The sequence below is a fragment of the Amblyomma americanum genome, chromosome 1, assembly GCF_052857255.1.
Source record: "Amblyomma americanum isolate KBUSLIRL-KWMA chromosome 1, ASM5285725v1, whole genome shotgun sequence".
NCBI lineage: Eukaryota > Metazoa > Arthropoda > Arachnida > Ixodida > Ixodidae > Amblyomma > Amblyomma americanum.
Window position 1 is genome coordinate 336,986,021 of NC_135497.1, and position 22,866 is coordinate 337,008,886.

General features: G+C 47.1%; 1 long non-coding RNA gene across 1 annotated transcript; it reads left to right on the plus strand.

The window, feature by feature from the left end:
• The first annotated feature begins 343 nt into the window (after window positions 1-343).
• Window positions 344-16,838, plus strand: LOC144099457 (uncharacterized). Its single transcript, XR_013307403.1, has 3 exons — window positions 344-471; window positions 11,823-11,976; window positions 15,881-16,838. It is a non-coding gene; the product is annotated as an uncharacterized LOC144099457 (long non-coding RNA).
• The last annotated feature ends 6,028 nt before the right edge of the window (window positions 16,839-22,866 follow it).

A 22,866-nucleotide genomic window follows, 5' to 3' on the forward strand; every position in this document is an offset into this window, starting at 1 on the left:
ATCAGAGATAAGTTCCGCCGTCAAGTACCCTAAATCCACCTCATGCGGTAGAAGCCCATCTTTTTTTTTTAACCCGTTATGCACACCTGCCGATGCGTGTGAGCCAGCCACAAAGGTAGCAAGCAAATACCGCTGCACTTTGCTCGAACGGGCTTTGTGAGCAGAGAGAGCTATGGCACATCTCTCTTGAGGCTAGAGAAGCGAACGTTGTAAGTTTTGCAACTGGCACAAGGCGGGAGTTTTGGACTGCAGGTTTTAACCACGTGGTGACGTTTTTGTGTCCGCATTTGACGGGAATTTTGAGGCGCAGGCCATTCTTACCATGCAGTGCACCCCCGGAGAGCCGAGCACAAGTCTGGGGGACCGCCTGTTCCCATTGGATTAATTGGCCGGTGGACCGGAGGCCGCGGGAATCGTACCCACGACCTCCCGTAGCCGAGGCGAGCACTCAAGCACGAGGCCACGGCTGCGGTAAAGATGCTCTTGTCACAGTTCACACACTGAAAAGGCGTATGACGTGATGTGGCATTGTTGAGAAACATTAATGACACCAAAAATCGATGAACAGCAGCTTAAGCTACAACAAGAGTGAGAGCATTAACAAGACGACCTCTTCCACACTCCCTTGTGACACCTACAGCTGTGGAATGCTGCCCCAGATGCAGCATTCTTGATGGGACAAGGCCCACTTAACTCTTGTGTATGGGTCTCACCACACTGGAATCCCTGGTCGTAACGAACCCACAGATGCTGGTACATTTCAACTAGGAATCTGTGCAGGAATTTCAGCAGCTGTTTTTCTTCTCACTAGATTAAAAGTGCCTGGGTGATCCGGAGTCTTAGATCTGGAAGTTTGTTAAAATTATGGTCACAAGTTTTTGCTTTCTTTTAATGATTCATAAGATTGGTGGCCATATGTGCTGACATTGCATGTGCTTTCACAAAAGAAACAAACAATTCTACTTTGAGAAAATTCTGGAAAATTTCTAAACGGAACACTCTGCATGCTTTCAGGGGCTCCATACACTGCTCATTGTACTGGAAAAGAATATTTCAGGCTTTCAAGAAGGAACCCTTGAACAACAGGGCTTACAAAGGTTGGTTTGCTCATCACTTAGAAGCATTGCCTTTTACTGCCTTTCCAATGAAGGCACACTCTGGCATCCCTTTCGAAAGCAGCAATGCCACAGGACAAGCATCAAGCCATTTCCACAAAAAGTAAACAGCTTTTAACGACCTCGTCATCACAGCTCGAACCGCAGAGAAACTAGCCTTTGTTTCTGCAATAGCCTACAAGATTGACGAGGCCTGAAAACAAGATTTACAGATCGATTTTGATGCTACACTGGGGTGGTGTGGCACCTCGCATCAGTATACTGAAAGTGATTGAATTCTGCACATTACTATGACTACGGCTTATTCCACAGAAAATAATTTTGGACGTAGCTGTGTCTATTCATATGCACCAGACCAAATTTAATGAGTGTGGCAACCTGTACAGAACCAAAAAGTATATACAATGCTCACTTAATTGAAGACAAGAAAAGACAGCTACAAAGACAGGCTGCCATGCCTAATACTGATTGGAAGCAAAAATAAGCCATGCCGATAAGAACACACCTTGTGCTGGACACTTACAGTATTGTTAAAACTCGCAGCAGGCTTCTACGTTAATTTCAGTCTGTCCTTTTCCGAGAATTGACCACTTTCTGGATGGTATCCCTCATTATTCCCCGATTTTGCAGGTAAAATAAATTCCTCTTGACAATTCTAGGTTGCGAGACACCCTTTAAAACTGTCACAGCCGTTCAAAGAAATACAGTAGAACCTTGCTGTTCGGTTCTTGGTTCGTGTAATCTGCAGTATCACAACACCAAAAATTATGCGTGTTGTGCTATTTTTATTCACAATACAAATCCTGGATAAGTTTTTGAAACGATTCTCTGGTATACATGTCCATAATTTTGCCATATTCTGACTATATGATGCATTCAGAGACCAAGAGAAAATGCCAGCCAAGCTGGTCATCATTTTTAGATGCTTTGCCCATATGCTATTGAGCGCTGTGGAGAAGAAGCCGCTGCTGCCCTACACAAAAGCAAGGACACAAAGCATCTTAAGAGCAGCTGCGGCTCTTCCACAATGCACAGTTGTAACGGGAAAAAGTATCTGAGAACGGTAAGAAATAGTTGACGGTCTGGACATGCCATGAAACTTCAGCCCCATGAAAAACAAAAATATGGAAACAACTTGCTAGCGCTAGAAAAGGAACTGTTCAAAATTTGTGCCAGCACATTCACAAAAGTTTTAATGAAGTGAAAGCGCCAATGAATGCCAGGGACTAGGAAATGGCGCTAAACTTGGACATAGAGACAGTCACGTGCAGACCAGCAAAAAATTTTTTCATAGGGGCTAATTCAAGCTTGTTGCTAAAACATTGCATTCATAACAGCCAAAAAATATGAAGGGGAAAAGGGGGGGGGGGCGAGACAAGAAAATAAAAGGGAATGTGGCACAAATCTTTGCCTTAAAAATGCAAAAGGCCTTGTTTCGTACCATTTGCAGAAGCTATCATGTCAGGATTTTGCATTCATTGAAAAACAGTGTGTAATCACCTTGCAATCAGTGTGTGGCAGACTAGCCAGCAATTAAATTACTGTAAAATAATTACAGTTATTAAATTACTTTCCTCTGTAATTTCTAATGTATTTCATTACTTTTGTGGCCTGGTAATTTAGTAATGTAATGAACTACTTTCAAGCAGTAATTTTACAGCAAAATAATTAATTACTAGCAATATTACTTTTGCTGCATACTGAGTCTATGCTTCTCCTCGTATCTGCCATGCTTTGGCCTCGCGTTTGTGGAGATGAGCATATACAAAGCAAAGATGTGCATTATGGGGGTTTAACGTCCCAAAGCAATTGACTATGGCTATGAGGGACGCCATAGTGAAGGGTTCCGAGAATTTTGACCACCTGGGGTTCTTTAACGTGCACTGACATCGCACAGTACACGGACCTATTGCATTTCGCCTCCACCGAAATGAGACTGCCGCAGACGGGACCAAACCAGTCTTTCGGGTCAGCAGCCGAGCACCATATAACCAATGAGCCTCCGCGGCGACACCCAAAGCAAGAATAAATTACGGTGGGCACTAGAGACTACTTCCATGCTTTGATGGCGAAAACCATTCACTTTTTAATTTATATTGTTTCTTTCCTTTCTAGCGACACACCTACTCATTAGCATACAGTCATAAGGCAACACATAAATCAAATGAATCATTACTCGCCTTAAAGCAATGCGGTTTTGTGGCCCATGGGTTGCGCGATCGCCTCACAATCTGAAGGTCCTTGGTTCAACTCTCTGCACCCTTGGAAGATATTTTTCTATTTGCTGATGATGTCATTGGAGGTTATCCACTTTTCCTGGACATCGATAACAACACCGGGTATCGATGTTAATGTGCCACTGAAGGCTTGTGCCTTTAAAGCGCGCAAGCAGTAATAGCCAGCACCCCAGGGAAGCGACTCACGCGGATGAGAGGTGATGTGCGCGCAGGCGTCAGCACTGCTTTGGTGAAGAGTCTGCACATCAGTCACAGGACTGCTATGCATCTTCCTGCACTGCATAAGGTCTCACACACAAACGCACTGCATGGACACCAGGAGAGCTCGATGACCAAGGCATGCCATATGGCACCTTCGCGCAGACGCACTGCGAGTGCTTGAACAAGTACTCTGACGTCGCCGCACTGACAAGAAGTTTCAACTGACCTGTATAAGAAATTTGGCCATGAGTTGTCGGGTTTTTGTTGCCTCATCTGAGGCCGTATTTCTAACTCAAGGGCAAGATAGGCAGCAGCGTCCCAGCGACATGCAATGTATTTCCACCAACTTGTCTCCAGAACAAATCAATTGAACAGCAGAATTGGCAGCTTCTCGCGCACCTGTGCACTTCTGGGATGATGCGTGGATAAGCAGTCAATGCACTCCCGCTTTTTACGCGGATGACAAATTTTTCAAAATCAGGATGGTGGGACCATATTACACATTGAATGACGCACTTCTGATTGAAGAGTGATATGACATAGACCTCATCTACATCAGCAAAGCGGCTGTTCAAATTGACTAAATAGGGGCAAAATTTCTGACGCCCATTTTCAAGCTCAGTGGCGGTGCAAACAAAAAACTCTAGAAATTTCGCACTAACTATGACCAGTGCGCAACATTTTAGCATCGAAACTAAGTAATTTTCTATACTTAAGTCAGATAATTAATGTAATGTCATTACTTTTTGAGACGGGTAATTTGTAATGTAAGTTAATTACTTCTGTGATTTCTAGGAAAGTAATTAGTAACGGAATTAAATTACATTTCAAAAGTAATTTTGCCACGTATGGTGTGGGGTCAGCGGCTGCCTAGGGAACTTCTCAGTGTCCTTAAGTTCTTACACAAACAATGACACAAAACCCAGTTTCCTACATGTGACACTCTCCATGAGAAAAAGGAATATTGCGACAAAGACGACGATGCTGGCTATGGTGCGTTACAGAGCACTCGCGCTAGGTCAAGGGCCATTAAATTATATCTCTGCCATCGTTTATCGCGCCTCACTCTTTGGACGGCCACTACATAACAATATTGTACACCGCTGCCAGCTCCGTCGTTTTAGTGACACTACCCGGGGCTGCCGAGCGATCGCCCCAATAGTGAATTGAAGAAGACACCGACGGAGAGACGGCTCAGTGGAGATGGGTTCAGAGGAGGACGGTGCAACAGAAAGGGCATGGGGGGAAGTGCTGGCCACCACGATGAAAGATATGTGTGAATGGGTCGATGAAGCTCCCGGGATACAGGTCGCCATTAGCCGACGGACGAAGTCCTTGAATGCACCAAATGGCATGGGCAGGGGGGCGGTGTCCTTACGTGTGGGCGGCGTCTTATGTCGCGGCTGCGTTGTCATGTCAACGTGTCTTGTGGTCAGGACGGGGGACGGGGTGGGGGTGAGCGGAAAGGTCAGTTCAGGTTCGGCGGGCTGGGGCACAGCGGGGCGAACCAGGTGCACACAGCCGACGATAACGGCAAGCGGAGGACTCCGATGATCCAGGACCAGGATGGGGATGATACCCCGCATCTCACAACATATGATAAGTGGCGACCAGCCGAATATTAAGCGGCGATGAATGATGGCAGTGAGATGATTTTAATGGCCGCTCGCCTATAACGCGACTTTTCCGTTCCCGGACCACTGCCAGCTTCGTCGTCTTCGTGACAATATTGCCGTTTTGCACACAGTTCTTCCACAGTGCCGCGAGGTATGCCTTAACGAGGTTTTACTGCACCTGTGAGTACTAACGTTGCTGAATTTGATGCGTCTCAATGTGAAATCTGAACCGATTCATACACCTCCGGCAGTAAGGCCGTGATCCAACTATAAAATGGAAGCTCTGATCTATTGCTATGCGATGCATTCAGAACAGGTGCTGCCCTTGATGGTCTCACAGATAACTTTGACCACAATGGCAACAAAGGCATCAAAAGTTGTCTCCAAACTATTGCCCTCCACCATTCGTGGCATGTTTTCCGCTGCTCTACTGCCTTTTTCCACAGTGGCCCACTCATAACTCACCTCAGTTCTGACTGCAGGGCCAATCCAGCAAAGAAGTCTAACGCAGTGCTGTTCGGATAGACCTTATGGCCATGCCACTGCTCTAATTACACCCCACCACTTTCGCTCGGCCCCATGGCGACATTCCTAACAGAGGTGGGGGAAGGAGGAAGTTGGAGCACCACGAAAGCCAAGTGTACAACAAGGAGGTAGTGCAGTGGCCTCGCTCAAAACTCTTGCCCTGAGCTCAAACAGCACAGGTACTTCTGGTTGAGCTTACAACTTAGTCATGCCTGAGCTGACAGCTCACCAGCCACACACATCGAAAAAAATGTTTAATTACACATGCCAACAATGCCACATCTATTAAGATAGGGAAGATGGTGTTAAGCCATATATGCTCTAACCAACGCAAAATTCTTACTACTGTCAAGCAGATGACCTCGGTTCTCTTCGGCAATACATCCAGCTCATTACTGTTCACAGCTATGGTAAATTGTCATTTTGACCTCTCAGATTTTCTCACCAAGAGGCACAAGGGCAATTGGTTAACTGTAGGGTACTTGGGACCAAGCGCCATTAAGCAATCACTACAAGCTCTGGGCAAACACTCCCTGAAGTGGCCACCGAAAATCTTGGACCAAAGCTGCAAATTATACTGTTTGAAAGGGCATTACTTTTTAAAATTTATTTGTACCTCTAAGGCCGGTCTCTAGGGGAGCGCGCGCTCTCTCTTACGGCCTCAGCAAGAGGGGCAGTTGCGGCCTACCGCCGCATCTCTCCGGGGGCGCTGCGAGCCAACCCTCTCCGCTTGAAGGGAGCCGCTGAAATGTTCGCTGGAGGCAGCCTCGGCGCGCGCTGGTTCTGACGCCTTGCACATGTTACTGAACAGCTGCTCTCAAAACATTGGATTGGAAGTTGGAACAGATGGATATCAAAACATTGAAGTTGGCATGCAATGATGGCCCATAGCTGGGCTGGATTATTTGCGACTGACTCGAGTAAAAGTGAAGCAAGGCATTTCAGTAAAAACCAGGATTAGGAAACATTTATTTTCATCTCAAAGGCCGGCACAGTCTCTGTCGGTACTTCAAAATGTATTCTGACAATAATATAGCATTTGCCGCTCCAATGCGTTCAAACGTATCTGTTCAATCTGTTCGCACTGCACGAAACACAATACATCACACAGATCATTTGCTCTTTGAAGCAACGTTTCACATACTTAAAAGAACTTACACCAATAACAAGAACTGCTTGTAATGAATTATACAACATTGTCGTGTGACTGACAGTTCCGACTGATTCCGTTTAGAGCCTGAAATGCTTTCGCGTTGGTTTGTGGATAAACTCAGACGGCTTGTCATTTTGGTCTGTCAACTTCTTTGTGTAATTGACGAGAAGAATTTAAAGAAACTTTTCCGAGATCAGATGTGCTAAGCGTTTGGCGTGGCTCCTGTCAACACCTTCCGGGCAGCATAGGAGGGGAGAATCTTCAAGATGTGGCTCAACGATTAGTTGTAAGGTTTCAAGAATATTCGATCGTGGAAGATCCTTGAACGCCTTTTCAAAAAACGTCGAAATAATTTCCAAGAGAGCTAGAAAATTTGGCTTTGGATAGTGAAGTTCACCATTCTCCTGGGCACGCAGAAGTTTGTAAAGGGGGCTGCTAGTCTTGTTCGTCGTCACAAGCATAACGCAAGCGTCACACCCAAGATCACTGATAAGTTTGGCAATATAGCCGCCTACGTACACCAAGCATGAATAAGCAACAGACGCAGGCGGAGCTGGAAGATGTGCTCGCAGAGCTTTCAATTCTTCAACTAAATCTTGGGGAACAGAGGCGGCCGCTTCTTCAGCGTCTTTACCTTGATTAGTGGCTTCTTTCTATGGCAGTGCTTTTTTCTTTACAATGTGATCCAGAGCTGCTGTAACGGCTCTTGCGTCCAGCGCGTCGTTACCTCCGCACATAAAGCGCAATTTTCCGAACAATGCCTCGATAGGATCACTGTTGAACTTTCTAGTAAGAACGTAGTTCACGCCTCTTCTCAGTAGAAATTGAGTTACCTGTAGTCGAGGGTGATTTGTCATTAATGACGAGATTTTCCCCAGAAATGTTTTTTTGCCATTTGGTGCACAGTTTCTGGTCAACTGGAAACTGGTGAAACGACACACCGGGAGTCTTTCCGTACCGCGACTGAAAAAACGGCACACAACAGTACACCATAGCCACACTATATATGTGCGAAGCTTCACTTCACAAGCTCGTGAGACGAGTATCCATGAGAAGTCTGACGCAGAAACTTACTGGGGAAGGTGTCCTTATCAGCATGGCGAGCGAAGCATGAGGCAGGCGTATTGATGGCACCACGTGGCAAGCCTTCCGTTCACACGTTTAAGCACAGCGACAAAAACAGCACGTGAAGAAATGGGCCCGCGCGCACGGCGACTTGCTGCTCAAAACCGGCTCTGGCGCCCCCGCAGTAAGGGTTGGCTCGCTGCGCCCTCTCGCTGAGATCAGCGGTGGGGCAGCGCAGAAAAAAATTCATTGTCCCCTTGTCGCCTGCTCAGGCCGTAAGGAGAGAGCGAAAGCGCGCGTCAAGACCGGCCCTGGTACCTCAAAGGCCCACAAGGGAGTATTACATGAGGGGTGGGCGGACATGTATTAAAACCTCCTACCACAGAATTTTTCAGAAAAGACAAACCGAATAACTAAACTATTCATCCATATTCTTGAGGCTTTTTTCCTCCCGTAATTCTTACTGCAATAGAATCCGTGTGTTGGTGCTTGAATCTGAATGCCACACACCCATAGGCATGCAGCATACATCCTTTTACCAGCATAGCACCACGTAAGATCATGTCAATGCCTCATTGGGGGACAAGGGGTTCAAGCACACAGAACAGTAGGAACAAAACACGAACACTAATGTTGTGTGAGTCACTCCTGTGCTCTGTCTTTCGGTCTACATGTCTCAAGATGAACGACCCCCTCCCCATTTTCCTCAAAAAGTGAAACTACAACAAACATCTACTCCTAACTTGTGAAAACAAAACGACGAAAATAGAAAGAACATAAACATGTCTCGTCCTTGTCTTTCCATGTATTCTTCAATTTTGGGAACTACTGCCTCGTTCAGCTCCCTGTCCTGCATACATTCGTCTGTGGCTTCTCGCCTCTCGCCACTGCTTTCTCTAGGGGCACAAATGTTGCCAGTTTCACAGCAGGAGTCCCACTTTCAAAGTTTTATAATTTGCTAGATTCGTGACAGCCTAGTTGTTTTGTTTACTATACAGGAAGGCTTTGTTCAATTGGGGTCTGCAGGTGAAAGCTGTTTTCTTAATAGTGAATGTTTCCACGTTTCCTTTTTGTTTCTTCTTTCTATGTAATGGCTAGGACAAAACCTGTAGCCCACGCAATGCAAAGGAAATAGCCACATAATAATACGGTCTCTTCCATTTGGCTGCACTTTCTGCACTAGTTCAAGAAGTGCAGCACGAGTTCTAGGCTTGCTTGCACTTGCCGAAATGGAAGCGCAGCAGTGGTGTGGCAATATGGCAGTGCCCATGTGTAGGTCGAAGAAGCGGAAAAGGTATGGCACTAGTTATTTAATGAAATGATGACAGTTCTTTGTTGAAAGCTTTATGGTTTATGGGGGTTTAACGTCCCAAAGTGACTCAGGCTATGAGGGATGCCATAGCGAAGGGCTCTGGAAATTTGGACCACCTGGGGTTCTTTACCATGTACTGACATCACAGTACACGGGCCTATAGAATTTCGCCTCCATCGAAATTGGACCGCCGCGGCCAACACCGAACCCGCGTCTTTTGGGTCACGGGTTTCATCCTGGCCGCGGCGGTCGAATTTCGAAGGAGGCGAAATTCTAGGGGCCCGTGTACTGTGCGATGCCAGTGCACGTTAAGGAAGCATAGAGACCTAACTTTGGTGGCATATTTTCTTCTTTATAATAACGCGGAAGACATTGCTATGCATGAATCATCATGTGGTATTCGCCTACAACCGCTAAATAATTTATAATAGAATATTTCTCTCATGCTGTTTCGGTTTCAACCGCCGAATGAGAGCTGTGACGTCAAAGAGAGGTTTTAGGTCATATGAGGCATAGAAAAACTGCGATATAATTGCTGCTGCATTACATTAAAAAGAAGAAACCACGCACCAAAAAGTTAGGTGTCTATGCTCCCTTAAAGAACACCAGGTGGTCAAAATTTCCGTGCCCTTCGCTGCGGCGTCCCTCATAGCCTCAGTCGATTTGGGACGCCTAACCCCCATAAGCCATAACCTTTCAGCAAATAAATATCACCATTTCATTAAATAACTCGTGCCATACCTTCTCTGCTTCTTCGACCTACACATGGAGGAGGTGAGTGACTGTTTGAGGAGTCATAATGAAAACCTAAGCGGTCAAGTCGAGTCGCACGGGCAGCATTTCAGCGCTAATTTGTAACTCGCTTATGTGTATACGTGCAACGATTTTTTTTCTTTCTGTGAAACGACAATTTCCTAGCGCAGGTTCATGTTAAAACTTCATTGCGAGTTGCTGCTTGGAAATTCTTCCAAGTGTTTCTGGATATTGGTAGTTGTTGGTGTCGGCGGCATGCAGTTGGGTGCAATTTCGTGACGACAGCAAGGCTATTGGACAATCGGGCCTGCACCCGACCATTCGTTTTGGAAGCGGCCAGTGCCAAGCTGCGTTTGAACTGCCTGAGCTGACGTTGCACGCTGCCGGCACCACTGCGGAATTTAACAGAACTAGTGCAGAGAGTGCAGGCAAACCAAAGAAACCTATCATGACCAATCTAAACAAAGTTGTAGTTTGGGCTTGTTCGTATAGCATATTAGAAGACATAGCGCAGCACAATGAGGCAGAGAAAAGGAACACATAGGACGAGCGCTTATCCTGTGTGCTCCTTTTCTCTGTCCCATTGTGCTGCACTAAGTCTTCTTCTAGAATCACCACAATGACCTTTCACACATTGTAACAGTGCCTTGTGAGCTTTATGCACCTCACAAGCTTCCAAACAGTCAAAGAACATCAAGCACATTGCCCACAATGTTCATCTCTTTAAGGGCTCTTTACACCATCAGCTGTAAAAAGGTCTTAAGCTTAGAGGCCTTAAAATTAAGCTTGCTTCTCCAGTTGCCACATGCGCTCCATTGTAGTTAGCTACCTGGGTCCAAGCACCTTTCCCAAGTAAAACCGATGATCGGCGCAGGTGGCACAGCACTCATTTTAAAATTCTCACAGAAGGTTGAGGGGTCACCTTGTGGCGCCTGAGAGCCTTTGCTGCCTCAACATTTTAACGTCCCATTTGTTCAACCTCTGCGCCAGCGAGCCAATGGCGGACTCGAAGCAGGAATCGGAGAGGTCCGTGCATACCTCGAAACTGCGAGTCAATTTTGAAAGCCTTATTTTCTGAAAAAAATATGAATTTAAAAGAACACGTTTCGCGCTGCAGACACCAAAGCGTAATCGCTTATCTCGCCGATATTTTTGCATGTGTTTTAGAAAGCGAATTTAAACAGCAGCACACAATTGTAAAGTGCAGCATTAAGCCAACACTCTAGAGACTTTCCCAGCCGCGGGGTCACAAAAAATCGGACCGCGTACAAAACTCATCGCACAAACGGTTAGTTGAACTGGACTGTTGTCAAAAGTTTCCCACCTTTTTTCGGGAGCACGCAAAAGCTGGTAATTATGCATGTTTTACATGACCATGAGTTATGTTGGGCTGGGTTGACAAAAGATACAAAACAAGCTCAGCGCAAGCTCTTTTCTTTTGAACTGCACAAAGCTTTTGAGCAGAACTTACGAAAAAACAGATGAGTCTTTCCCTCCGGGCCTTTGGGTCTACTGCCGGGCAAGCGGACTCAGCGCGAGTCCTGGGTTATCTGCTAACACAAAATATTCAGGCGCAAGGAAGTTGACAATGGAATGTCGTGTGTCAGATAACGGGCAGTCACTCATTATGTGCATACCAAAAGATAGCAAGAACAAATTACTCACGTGCAACACGATCGCGCGCTCTTTCCAACGATCGGCCATAGTGCTACTGAAAGTAATGCTCCGCTCGGCTCAAACATGGCTCAAACAGCAAAAAAATTGCCGGACGTGACGTTTTTTATTCAAACCGGAAGTGACGTCATGGGTCGAAATAACGCTTGCGTTATTTTGACCTGGTTGCAGCAGTCCCTGCCAGGAGCAGCCTCAGCAGCAGTCGCAGCCGAAGAGCACGGAAGCTGCGTGAGTGACTGTCATCATCACCAGCACAGCAGCAGATGGTTGGCTAAACAGTGACGTGATCGGCTCTCTGAAGTTTTTGCCCCGGAAAGCAATTAAGGTAAAACCCAACTTAATGCAGCACCTTAAATTTTGTCCATTTTTGGGTGAAATTTATGGTAATGCGGGCAACTGTAAAGTTGTTGGCGGGCAATCATTTTACCTTCACACATAGTCTCTCTTCCATCTCGTCAGCACTGATTTAACTTGAGGTTTTATATTCAACACCTCAAGAATGTGGATTTCACGGTGTCAGTGGTCACTGCACTTGCGGCTAGCCTTAGTAAAGAAATTTAGGATATATATGTGAGAATACACAGTAACACTAGTCGATTTAAAAAAAGATTGCTAGTGTAGCACTACGTCCATTGACTCAATCACAATTTGAAAAGGATAGCAGAAATTTTCAACACACGTGCCCTTCATGGTCCCCTGCAATCTGCCAAACCTATCCACCCTTTGAAGTTGATGTAGGCCTAGTACGACGACGATACCTATTTGCAGTACGAAGCATATTGCCAAGCTGGTTGACTGAACAGTCACTTTGGTTCACGGGATTCCTTTAAGCTATGGCTCTGCTTGTACAAGGCAGACCAATGGTTGACTTAGCGGCCGGCTGAGAGGGCGCAGAATTACTCAGTTTCATGTATGCTGTGCCTGTTAAAGCAGTGAACGGGCAGGGTTGTCGCCTGCAACTCAGAAACGCAATTGTTCGACGCGCTAGATAAGCTATAATCATGTACATTCTTCAGGCCTCATAGGTAGCTATCAAGGACCCCTGCTTCAGTGTTCCTTCTGCAGTTCTTCTCGAACGAGCGCTTATCTTGTTCAGTTTTAGGTAATCTACACTTTTTTCAGTTGCTTCGCGAAGGGCAGCATCCACTGGAATTTTTTCGTCCACTGGAGATGCGATCTACTAATTTTTGTGTGTGTGTGTGGCTTTTCCCAGTTCATTTTTGCACGGATATACGTGTATTAGGCCTTGTCAAGACTGTTTCTAAATTTAACTTAAGCGGAAGCACTTGCGCGTTCCCTAGCTTGAGAAGGTTACCTTGAATATATTTGCAGCTAGTTAGCATTCGTCTTCTCCTGTCCTCTTCTTATTCTGTCTTTGTGCGTTAAGCCTCTGCGGTAGCGCTACTGCTACTGACATTTCAGCGTTGCGGCCCGTTTCCCATTGGCTTCTCGTGCATTCTGGACGCCCGAGCCGATGCCGAGATTTGCGCGCAAGCGGGGCCTTTTTTGTGTGCCTTTTTTTTTATACCCATCGCACTCGTGACAGGCGACGCTGCAGAAGAGCTCTTTAGCTTACGCCTGCACTCCCCGCAGCCTGAGCCCTTGCGCCAACATAAAGTAATAGGAAATGGCAGATTTTGAGTCTCCTGCCTTAATACAAAATTCCTCCAGATTTCTCACCCCGCGTGTTTGGACTCATCCATTCAGTGGGTGTAAAACGAGGCGCTCCTTATTAATCGCGTTTGATTATTTGTATCCATTTCTTTTGTAATTCATTTCTTCGTTCCCATAAAATGTAATTTCGCGTGCATTGCCCCGCCGCGGTGGCTGAGTGGTTAGGGCGCTCGACTACTGATCCGGAGCTCCCGGGTTCGAACCCGACCGCGGCGGCTGCGTTTTTATGGAGGAAAAACGCTAAGGCGCCCGTGTGCTGTGCGATGTCAGTGCACGTTAAAGATCCCCAGGTGGTCGAATATATTCCGGAGCCCTCCACTACGGCACCTCTTCTTCCTTTCTTCTTTCACTCCCTCCTTTATCCCTTCCCTTACGGCGAGGTTCAGGTGTCCAACGATATATGAGACAGAAACTGCGCCATTTCCTTTCCCCCCAAAACCAATTATTATTATTATTATTGAAGTGCAGTCATGACAAAAAAAAACAAACGAGCCTTTCCCTATTATGAAAAAGTGGCTGTGTTTGATGATTTCGAACAAAATGGAAAATATCTCTCGTAACCAAGAAAATAGAATGGAATATGGCCGCAACAGCAGTCCGCGCAAGTTGGTTCATTCTTGCAAGTTAAACTGAATTTGTAGTCATTAAAATGTACGGCGATGGTGCAATCATTGGCCTCATTAAACAATGTGTCGTAATGATATGTTTAGAAACAAAATGAGAATCATTTCCCATACGCAACTAAATGAAGCACAATATAGCCCGCATCAAAACTCTCAAGAAAAGCATCCTCTTCGCTTCATCGTGTAGGGCGCATTCAATGTACGGAGCCCGATACGGTACATCGGAGCGGTATGAGGCTCTATATTCCCTGTATCAAGTTAGCTGCTGCGGGCGATTGAGCGAGTATCGGGTCACCGCTCCGAGGGTGAAAAAGGACGTGTGGTAGGAAAGAGTGCGCCCCCGCAAGATCACGCGCTGCATTGTGTCTGTTGCCTCACGTAAACTTCGCAAGTTCGCAGTAGGCCACTGATCAACACAATATTCGCCAGCGGCATGGCACCGGCTAGAAAGGTTAGACGATAATGATATCCATCGAAATCACTTTGACAATCGACGGAGCAGGAGTTTATGGAGGATTATAAATTCCTGGCAGTAGAGGGCTTATCAGTCCGGCCAACTGTCGTGGTAGATCCAGGCATAAGAGGGCAATTTATTCGAAGATGACCGGATTGTGATACAATACATTTGGCTCTCACTTTCCAATTAATGGAGTTGCAGCGTCCTACCAATATCCCTCCACAGGGAAGTATATATTAGTTGCATACTGGCAGTAGTCACCAAAGGCGTCAAAGCGTAGTGCTTGAGGACGTGCCTAGAAGTGAGGATAAAACAATGCTTTGAGTGGTGGGAAGATAGATTAGATGATCAGAAGAGATAAAGTGCAGCGTGGATTCTGCAGCTCGTCCGCGTCCGCCTCGTGTAGCAGCAGCGCCATCATCGAGGCGGCCATTGGCTGTCCATGCCGGCTCCTGGTGGCTCAACCGCTCGTCTTCATTGCGTACTGGTTAGCAATGTCCTGGTTAGCCTATAATAACAAGCAAATGTAGCATTTTTAATGCGTAAACATTAGAGGCCCCGGAGTGAAGAAAAAAAGGTGTCCGCCGTTGCCATCTTGTGTACACCACCTGCCAGATTTAAACCGCCTTCCACGGTGTGGAGCTGGCAAAGCGGAGAGGTGGAACCCCTCTCGACACTTGAGGAAAGGAAGGAGGGGACTCTTGCCAGAAGTCCCTCTATGAAGAAGAGGCATCGTCCGGCATTGTGGTGTCGTGTGCATCAGCTACCGCCCGCCATGGTTCAGAAAGACAGGCGGAGAGAAGAAAATGAATATTGATTTTGATGAATGGAAATGGCCCAGTAACAGTCTCATGAATCTCGGTGGGCGCTTGGACCACGCCGTAAAGGAGTTATAGAGGAGGGAAGGAAAGAAGAAAGCAACGAAGTTTTTCCGTAGTGGAGGTGTTCAGAATAATTTCGAGCACCTTGTGATCTTTAACGTACACTGATATCGCACAGTAGATGGCTCCTTTCGCGTTTCGCTTCAATTGAAATGCGACCGCCGTGGTCGCGATCGAACCCCGGTACACCGGCACAGTAGACGAGTGCCTTAACCACTCAGCCACCGCGGCGGGTGAGAACGAAATCCCGCTCACCTTTTTTAGGCCGCAGGAGGGAGAGGCCAGAAGGTTGCTGCCACGAGAAGAACCCAGAGGTTGGCTACAGTGAACGAAGAAGGTTCTTAGGCGGGCGGAGGAATACGCATACTGAGGGTGGTGGCCTCGGGAACTGCCCAGCGGGTGGCTACTGTGGTAGGTCAGGGCCAATCAGCCAATGTCAATTAACTTTTGCTGATTAGTTGGCTAAGCCGGCAATCTTAGTTCCGCAAGCAAGAAGACTTACTAGTCCCGCATTGTCGTCATACAATTGAAATTAAGTGCCTTCGTAATTATTTTCTTGATGAATAGTGATCGGTACTTATATTCTTGTCGCAGCGGCCCCAGTTCGTCCTTGTCCGCCTCGTGTAGCCTGAGCGACGTCACACAGGGCGCCATCGGGTGCCCGCGCCGTCCCCGGGTGCTGCGCCGCTCGTCGGGGTTCCCTCCCTGTGGGCGAACCACCGCCGTGCAACTTAGCTGCGATCCGACGTGCTACAGCGCCGTGTCGGAGGCGCCCATTGACGGCGGCCTGCTTGTACCTTTTCCCGGTTTTCGAGCAAGCCACCTGAAGGACCGCAGAGGTGATACCTCATGACGGATATAAACACTGTCAAAGTCCTGCCTTGGAACACTCAGTCACGCGCTGTGTTTAATTTCAGCTTTGTAAAATCATTCGTTTCTTACAGCCGCGATGCATGTTAAGGTATTGCACTTCAAACTCCAGCGCAGGGCGACGCAAACGCCCGTGTTGATATTCATGCAAAATCATTACATAACCCATTACCATCAAAGCCGGCCGGCCAAGGCACGAAATTCAGAACGCCTGTGTATGAGGTCACAACGCATGTATGAGAATATGTGTGCTCATGAATGACGAAACGAACTTAACTTATGAAAGTTATGACTGCTGACCCATGAACGTTCTGAAAATAAGAATGACTCAGCACTTTGCAAGCAACGTAATGTATGGTTATAGAGTTTGAACAAAGTGTGCATAGTAGTACCTCGTAGTCATTAATGACTCATGATTCAGTCATCCGGCAACGTAGCTTGACTACGCTCTTCAATCCTTTCGTATTCCCACACGTAAGCAGTCTTAAGTGTCTGCCGAATTGCTAAGTGTTTGTTTTTAGTTAACAAACAGCGCTGTAGAAAGCTATTGAGATAGCGCTGAGGTTTAGTGTACTTCATGATAGACCTACAGTCGTCCACACACTAGTCTAGAGCACTCGACCAACGTAAAAGAAATTCTCGGTGGCTGGGTGGGGAGAGGGGGGCGAGGTGAGGTGATAGAGGTCGGTGGCACGTGGCCCTTCAAGGAAATTAAGGCTAGATGAGCTGAGGGAGATGAAGGCTGGGTGGGCAGCCTGCTGTCTCAGGGTAAGGGTGGGGACATCGCTGGTGGGTGTTGCTTCCGGAGGGCAGCAGGCTTTCCCACTGCATCTTTTGAATTCGACTTCTCTATTGCTTTTTTGTTCCGCTGCTACGAGGGCTTCTTTTCGGTGGAGGCTTTGTGGCCGGTTGAGGTCCGTAGGTTGCTTGGGGGGGGGGGGGGGTAGTTGCTGTGGACGGGAGAGTTTTGTTGGTGGGTGTGTCCTTGTATATGTGTCACCTCATGAGAATGAAGGTGGACGTGGGTGGATAGTAAAATCGAGTGTCGTTGTGGATGGGGGTTGACAGCCCATAGCAGGGGATGCGGTTGGGATGTGGCTGGTGGGTGGAGCTTCTCGAGGGTGGAGGCTTCCCTCCCAAATGCTGCAAACCAACTAATAAAGAGACAACAACATTGTCGCATTGTAACAGTTTCACTGCTTTCGCACTAAAACTGCCTAAACTGGACTAAACAAGATTAAGACAACACAGTGATTGTGTTATATTCCTTTCACTGCGGTAGGAGCAACAGTGCCAATTTGCTAACATGCCAGAGTTATCTGTGTGAAGCCTCATTGAGTGAAGCCTGTACGTGAAGCCTCCACCTTCGAGATGCATCGCCCAGCATCCACCACACCTCATGTAGAGCTATGCCCACGCACCGACCGACACCCTCGATGCACCTGCACAATCTCATCCATGCTTACCCAACTCTACCCTCCGGAAGCGCCACTCATCTACAGAACACCTACCTTCACCCTCCCACAAAGCCTCCACCCAACTGAAGCCTACAAAGCAATGGAACGAAAAAGCAACGGCGAAGTTTTAATTCACAAACGCAATCGGAGCGCTAGCTTCCCACCAGGCGCTCTACCCAAGAACCACCTCTCCACCACATCCCCCGATCTTGGCGGCTGCCCGCCCTCACTGCGGCGCGCTAGTGCTCCCCATCTGCGTCATGACCCTCTCTCCGAACTACTGGGGCATCGGCAGAATTACACTTGACCAAGACGCGTTGCATTGAGAGTTCTCATGGAGCTCGGGCGTGAGAGGACATACATGACAAAAATGTTTTATATGCGAACTGTTCTGCCGAAGATACTCTGACGCGGTGGCGCCTCCTTATCAATGAGGCTTGCTATTATGCAGCTCGAGTGCACAATAATAGGTCTGAAGAAGGATGGACAGCTTGCCGAGTTTGTAACAATTCAATGTGGGTGGTGCATAGCGAACTAGACGACGGACAAAAGCAAACTTCGGCGTTGTCTTCTTGCTTTTTTCCGTCGTATAGCTCGCGCTGTACCACCATAATGACCTATACGTCCCTCACCTTTGTTACGTTGATATTTTCGCAGATATTTGCGCAAATATTTACACACAGTCTTTCATCTTAGATCAGATATCCAATGCGAAGCTATTTTTTCTCATTGTTGGGACCGGAGACTTCGAATTTTACGCATTTTACAATTCTCTAACCCTCTGTACAAAGCACCGAGAATTCGAGTTTTGTGAGCATAAGGAAACTTCGGGCTATGGCTTGTAATCTAAATACGTGAAACAGGATGGGACTCAAGACCGTGTCTAACAAAGATACTCTATCCCATGTGCAGAACAACACATCGCCCAATTTCCCTGGAAGTGCATCACAGGGACTGAGTTTTTTCTTTCTGTCCTTTAAGTTCAAGGAACGGCATGGTCACAATGACTTCTTCATTTTAAATAATGTGTAATTTAGACGCAACGTAAAATCTTCGTCTGCGCCTCTCAAGTGCCGTCTTGGTCATGATGTTCACGGTATGCACACACTGGAATGCTCGGCGAATTCCGTGCGCGCGTGTACCGCACTCCATTTTAAACATTTTGCCTGCATGCGCTCTACAGTACCTGTCATTGTCGGCAGTGACATCCATACAAACGCTTAGAGAAGAAATCCTCTCTTTTGTCTGCACTGGCAGCTGGACACCGAGACTTATCTGCAACAAGGCGCGATAGCTAGAAACCTCCACATAGGCCAGAGGAGCAAAAGCCTATGTGAATTGCCTGCCAAATATGACAAAAACGAATATTTCACTCGATACGCAAGATTACTGCCTCTAGAGCTCAGGAAGCAGCTATGGGAAGAGCGTAGACAGCTGGGAAGAAGCGCAACTGCCTCAATAATTGCATGTTCGCGTAGATGGTCAGCGCTAACAACACGTCTCTGTGTAGAGATGCGGGCAACATGCCGCCGCAGTATAAGCACCGTTTCCTCGAGGCTGGTCTTGAGCAGTCGTCCCGGATGGGCTATGCGCGAGCGAGCACCGGGCTCAATCTTGCCTGTCTCTGGTCACGGGAACGCCGAAAACGGCCTCACTAGTTGTGACCCCTGGAGGCACAGTGTTTGATCTGACTGCTAACACGCCCCAAGTTTCGAAGTGATGATGCCTTATATCTTGCTGTTGTCTACGGAGTACCCTTTCCTTGAGGACTTCAATGAAGATCCGAAGAAATGAATTCAATTTTTTACAATACTGCCTGATCTATTGAGGCTAATAGATGGTAAGGAACTGAGACCTATAAGGTGCGAAATTCAGTAGTTATCGGGAAGTAAGTTTGATCAATATGGAATCCGCAGCATCCCGCTCGTTCCTCGTCGCCTTCCTCGTGCAACATTGGTTCGCAGGCCCGTGCATGACGGTGACACAGAAATTAAAAGCAACAAATTGGTTTTTTCATGATTTACTCATAGTTAAGGGTGTTTCTTGCTGTTCAGGATTTAATCACGAAAAAGCTCTCATCATTGCGCCGTGCGTCTTCGCACCTTCATATTCCGCTAGTATATTTGCTGAAGTGCATTAATGGGCGCCATATTAGCGTAAGGCTGTTATATGCTCTTGACATTGACGTATGGAATGCATGTCAAATGCATTCACCATGAGTGCCCCTCATCATCTCTAGGCGGCTGGATGCCGCATTCCTGCTTTCCGAGGCGAGCACGAGTGAAGCCGACGGAAGTTGGACGGCTACCCCCTGAAGTCGTGTGTCTGCTGTGTATTTCAATAAAAAAAGTTGCGCTTTTCTTGCTTTCTTTCGCAGTGTTTTGCATTGTTGTCGTGTATTATGTTGGGTTATATAAAAGAAACATGCAAGCTTAACGCACCTAATCAGAGCATGATATGGATAACCCTGCAATAACAGCGAAGCTGAGGAAAACGTTTATGCAGCTTTGAGCCTGCTGCATTAAAGGGGCACATAAACGTAGATAATCACACTACGTTGTTGTCTCGCTGTTGTCTTCCGAATGTCCAGAAACAACAGTGGAATCACGAGGCCAAAGCCATTTTAGATCCTAAATTTCGCTTAGCAAAGAAAAAAAAAGAGCGACAGCGGATATGCGTGGAACGTCCCTCGCTTGGCCGCTGTTAAACAGCTGTAGTTTTGAGTTTCAAGTTGCAGGCAGCCGACGTCTCTAGTCATTAAAATATTCATAGATAAACCGCGCGAGAGAGACTGCGCACGAGAGGGACGAATGCGGGAGCACTTCAGTTGTTCGATCTCGAGAGGGCGAGACAATTTTTCAACAAGAAGTGATTTTAACCAAACTCCATAGCGCAGCGACGTTTGTAGAGCTGGAGATACGAGAAGGCAAAATAATTTTCGGGCTAGTTATTAGAATATTTAGAGCTGCACAGCGCGAGACAAGCGGCTGACGAAAACAGCGAATACTGCAGCGCATGCGTTTTTCGATCTGGAGAAAGCGAGAGAGGAAGGCGCTGTTAGAAGTTAACCGCAAAAAGCGTCAGGAATAAAATCCCATTCAGGCATAGCAGTTTAATTCGTAGTTTATGAAATAGCAGTTTATGTACTTGATTAAACAGTAGTACCACACCTTTTCGAAGTGCTCATATATGAACCAGAACACCGTCGGCACTTCATTGCGGTAGTAGCCCCCCCCCCCCCCCCCCCCCCTAACCCCTTGCTTCGGCTCGATCGAAACATAAGTGTGTAAAGTGATCACTTGGAAGTCTGCTCGAGCTCAGAGCGCGACATGCGCCTCACAAAGCACAGTGTTGGCGATGCTAGCGCCACTGCACGACACGGAGCTGAGTAGAGCGGTGTTGGGACTGGTCGTCCCAGCCTGGGACCACTGTTGTGCAGTGCTCAGCGATGAAACAGTCAACTAAGCATTTATGTACAGTATGTGCAAGGACGTTCCATAATCTGCACAGGCGCCGAGAGCACAACGGGCTGCATCCTTGAGACGGCTGCCGGCGAAGACATAGAGAAAGGCGAAGCGTCCGCTCAATCTCGAGCTGGCGCTAGCGAGAAGAAAGGTCGGCGGGGGTGATTCCGCGGGCGAGCCTGGATGAATCATGCTGCAAGCCGCGATGTGGCGGGCGCACGGCGCTGGTTTCCACGGATCCCGGCGGAATGCCTGCTCTGGCATAACAGTAGACAAGGCTCAGTACATGCTGTGTGAAGCGACGTCCTGCCATCTGCTAATATTGTCCCATATAGATGCAAAGCAGATTTTTTAAGTAAACATCTTTGCCGAAAATTTTGCTGCTCTCCTAACTCTGCTGATGGCGCAACAGTAAGACATTCTCGTGGAAAACGACGAGAACGATGAAAAGACGAAATGCCAAGTGAAATACTGAAACTGAAACTGAAAAACCGCTCTAATGTCACATTTCATCCACTGCCAAAGCCTGACTTCGCGGTCTGCGCTGATTACTTCCGGTGGCATCACTTTCGGGTGCTTGATGCGCCATCCAGCCCGCTAGTCGACATCAATGGTTGTGCTGAAGATTTGAATTGCTGTGTGACGCAACTTTTTTTTTTGTTGCGATTTGCTAAGCCAGCTTTCCAGCAAACGAGTGTATTTTACAGCAGTGCAAGCGTTACAGACCCAATTATTTTCCTCAGGCAAAGCAGTAATTGAGTTATTGCAATCAGATTACTGTAATTTAATTACTTTTACCACTTATCTTTAATTAAATACACTAGTTTCTGGTCTAGTAATTTTGTATAGTAATGAATTATATTGCTGCAGTAATTTTGCAACAGAAGTGGTTTATTATTTGCGAAATTGCATTCATTAAAATGTACAGCGACTCTGCGGCTGCGGAGCCTCCAAGACCGCCGAGGACTGCTGCCCGCAGCTATTGGTTCGGTAGGCGCGGGTGTTCTTGGGAATTACTCTGGTAGCATGTCGGAGTTGGAGCAGATCAAAGGAGGCCAGGTACAGGGTTACCTAGAGGAAAACAGGAAGGTGAGGCGTGCTGGGCGGATATGGAGAAAACAGATTGCCTTGTTTCTCTGCAGTCTCGTCACATACAGTCACAACTCAACGTTGCTGTCATGTGGCTGCTGCGTCCACCTCGAAGCCCGGCACAAGCCCTCTTACTTCGTTTTCTTTATTTTTATCGTACTATAGCACTTGGCAGATGCTGAATAGTTCGGGTCGTCATATTTCACCTGTTCGATCAGCGGCTTCGCATTGTCGGCTGCAGCTCTGACACCTTGCGCCCTAAAAAAATAAAAAAAAAACAGACAAGAAAGCTACTATAACCTCTCAGCGTCATCAGCTGGAAAGTAAAGTGTCGCATTGAAGGCCCCGAATGCATCGCTTTTAGAGCCCACATTTTGGTAGTTGCAGCATGAAAGAACAGCTGATGATGTTTGCCGCACTGACATGAAGGCGGAGGACAAAAGTAATCATCAACATTCTCGTCGTAATTCTTGAGACATCCAACGATCGGTTCACGATAAATAAGCAAAGCGGAAGGACAGGACACAATACTGAAGAGCACCATCTGGTGGCAACGAAGCAGCTGCTTCGTGATGAGAGTGGGCTTTTTGGGTGCCGTCGCCTGGCGCTCGTAGTTTGTACTCAACTTCTGCCGCAAGCTGTCGATGAGTAGAGCATAACAAAGTATGTCATCCTGCATGTCTGGTACGTTCGTTCTGCG